The sequence below is a fragment of the Lucilia sericata genome, unplaced genomic scaffold (genome assembly GCF_015586225.1).
Source record: "Lucilia sericata isolate MDLA Ls3-8-SP2 unplaced genomic scaffold, ASM1558622v1 Contig003765F_arrow, whole genome shotgun sequence".
NCBI classification, from domain to species: Eukaryota; Metazoa; Arthropoda; class Insecta; order Diptera; family Calliphoridae; genus Lucilia; species Lucilia sericata.
In genome coordinates, this window is record NW_023997020.1 from 10,696 (window position 1) to 14,260 (window position 3,565).

Consider the following 3,565-nt stretch of genomic DNA (forward strand, 5'->3'; position numbering starts at 1 on the left):
CTTTTACAAAAAAAAAAAAACTTTTAATTATTGTTTTAGCTTTAAAAAGTTTCATATTTCTTCAAAAACAGCCCCCCAAAAAAGTCCTTTCTTTCATTTTAGCCTACTTTCACTTTCGTGTCTATAGAATATGAATAATAATTGTTTCTAATAAAATGTTTTAATTGTCATTTGAGTTGCCGCCATAAACTTGTACAATGAACTTTGTACTTTGTTTATGTTTGTTTCCGGTATAGAATTGCTTGAAAAAGTATTAAAGGGTTTAGACCTGTAAAAAACTTTAAAGATATTATTAAAAAGATAAAGTCAAATAATTTGTGTAAATAAGTTGTTTTTGTATTCTTAAGGTATCCGGTATTTGAAAAAATAAGCGTGTCTTAAAGGAAAAGGGTTAGAAATTATTAAAATATTTGTTAAACAACAATATTTATAAAACTAACAGTTTATTAAAGAATTTTAAAATACAAAACTTTTCAAGAAATATTATAATTCTAGTAGAACACACGACTTTCGACTAGACTATAGCCAATAATGTAGAATTGACTATGGACTATACCATAGACAAAACCATATAATAGCCTATATACTAGGCTATAGACTAGACTATAGACTAGACTATATACTAGACTTTAGACTAGACTTTAAACTAGACTATAGAATAGACTTTAGACTAGACTAGACTGTAGACTAGACTATAGACTACACTATAGACTACGCTATAGACTACACTATAGACTACACTATAGACTAGACTATAGACTAGACTATAGACTAGACTATAGACTAGACTATAGGCTAGACTATAGACTAGACTATAGACTAGACTGTAGACTAGACTACAGACTAGACTGTAGACTAGACTACAGACTAGACTATAGACTAGACTATAGACTAGACTATAGACTAGACTGTAGACTAGACTACAGACTAGACTATAGACTAGACTATAGACTAGACTGTAGACTAGACTACAGACTAGACTATAGACTAGACTATAGACTAGACTATAGACTAGACTATAGACTAGACTATAGACTAGACTATAGACTAGACTATAGACTAGACTATAGACTAGACTATAGACTAGACTATAGACTAGACTAGACTATAGACTAGACTATAGACTATAGACTAGACTATAGACTAGACTATAGACTAGACTATAGACTAGACTATAGACTAGACTATAGACTAGACTATAGACTAGACTATAGACTAGACTATAGACTAGACTATAGACTAGACTATAGACTAGACTATAGACTAGACTATAGACTAGACTATAGACTAGACTATAGACTAGACTATAGACTAGACTATAGACTAGACTATAGACTAGACTATAGACTAGACTATAGACTAGACTATAGACTAGACTATAGACTAGACTATAGACTAGACTATAGACTAGACTATAGACTAGACTATAGACTAGACTATAGACTAGACTATAGACTAGACTATAGACTAGACTATAGACTAGACTATAGACTAGACTATAGACTAGACTATAGACTAGACTATAGACTAGACTATAGACTAGACTATAGACTAGACTATAGACTAGACTATAGACTAGACTATAGACTAGACTATAGACTAGACTATAGACTAGACTATAGACTAGACTATAGACTAGACTATAGACTAGACTATAGACTAGACTATAGACTAGACTATAGACTAGACTATAGACTAGACTATACTAGACTATAGACTAGACTATAGACTAGACTATAGACTAGACTATAGACTAGACTATAGACTAGACTATAGACTAGACTATAGACTAGACTATAGACTAGACTATAGACTAGACTATAGACTAGACTATAGACTAGACTATAGACTAGACTATAGACTAGACTATAGACTAGACTATAGACTAGACTATAGACTAGACTATAGTCTAGACTATAGACTAGACTATGGACTAGACTATGACTAGACTATAGACTAGACTATAGACTAGACTATAGACTAGACTATAGACTAGACTATAGACTAGACTATAGACTAGACTATAGACTAGACTATAGACTAGACTATAGACTAGACTATAGACTAGACTATAGACTAGACTAGACTAGACTATAGACTAGACTATAGACTAGACTATAGACTAGACTATAGACTAGACTATAGACTAGACTATAGACTAGACTATAGACTAGACTATAGACTAGACTATAGACTAGACTATAGACTAGACTATAGACTAGACTATAGACTAGACTATAGACTAGACTATAGACTAGACTATAGACTAGACTATAGACTAGACTATAGACTAGACTATAGACTAGACTATAGACTAGACTATAGACTAGACTATAGACTAGACTATAGACTAGACTATAGACTAGACTATAGACTAGACTATAGACTAGACTATAGACTAGACTATTAGACTAGACTATAGACTAGACTATAGACTAGACTATAGACTAGACTATAGACTAGACTATAGACTAGACTATAGACTAGACTATAGACTAGACTATAGATTAGACTATAGATTAGACTATAGATTAGACTATAGATTAGACTATAGACTAAGCTATAGACTAAGCTATAGACTAGGCTATAGACTAGACTAAATACTAGACAATGGACTAGACTATAGACTAGACTGTAGACTGCAGTATACTCTAGATTAACGAATAGACTATAGACATAGCTAATTATCGTCCAGACTGGACTATAGTTTATACTATAAACAGGACTATGCTCCTAACTATAATCTAGACTATCGTCTAGAATATAATGCAGAAATAAGATTATGATATACATATATCATACTATACACTAGACAATAGTCCAGTAGTTTAGTTAGTTTCACAATCAATCAATTTTGTCATTTTGATGTTAAATAACAAGTGGTAGGCTGAAAACTTTTACAAAAAGAGATAGTTAAGCGTAGATTTAAAAGAAAAAATTTCACAATTGTTATAAATCATTATAAAAAATTATTACAATTATGTATATGTGCAATCAAATGCCTGGTTAAAATTGTTGATTTATTTGTTATTGCAAAATTACTTCTTGACATAGTTTTTTTTATTGCGAAATTGTCCACCAGTTTTTAACATAATTTACATATAAGTTTATAAATATCAAACAATTAACAAAAATTATGTTAAGGTGGGTTTTTGAAGGTAAAAATTAGAAACAAACAAAAAAAACATTTCACACAATTTATAAACAAATAGAGTGGGTGTGCAATTATTTCAAATTGCTGATTTCTGTTATTGTGTTAAAGTACTTAAAAAAATATTGTTAATAACTTACAAACAGCAAAAACAACAAGAAAAAAACTAGAAAGTCATGAGTCAAATAAAATAAATTAAGAAATACTTAACAAATAGCAAATAACAGCTAAAAACTATTGCTACAAATCATACAAATTAAGTAGTTTTTAAAAATAGCCAAAAAAATAATTTATCATTTTGTGTTTTAAGTGTTTCTTAAACTAAAATGACATTTAACAAATAATGTTTCAAAAGCCCCTGTTAATATTTGTAAAATATCTTAAAGCCGCTTTGGATTTGTAAATTTTATCCCT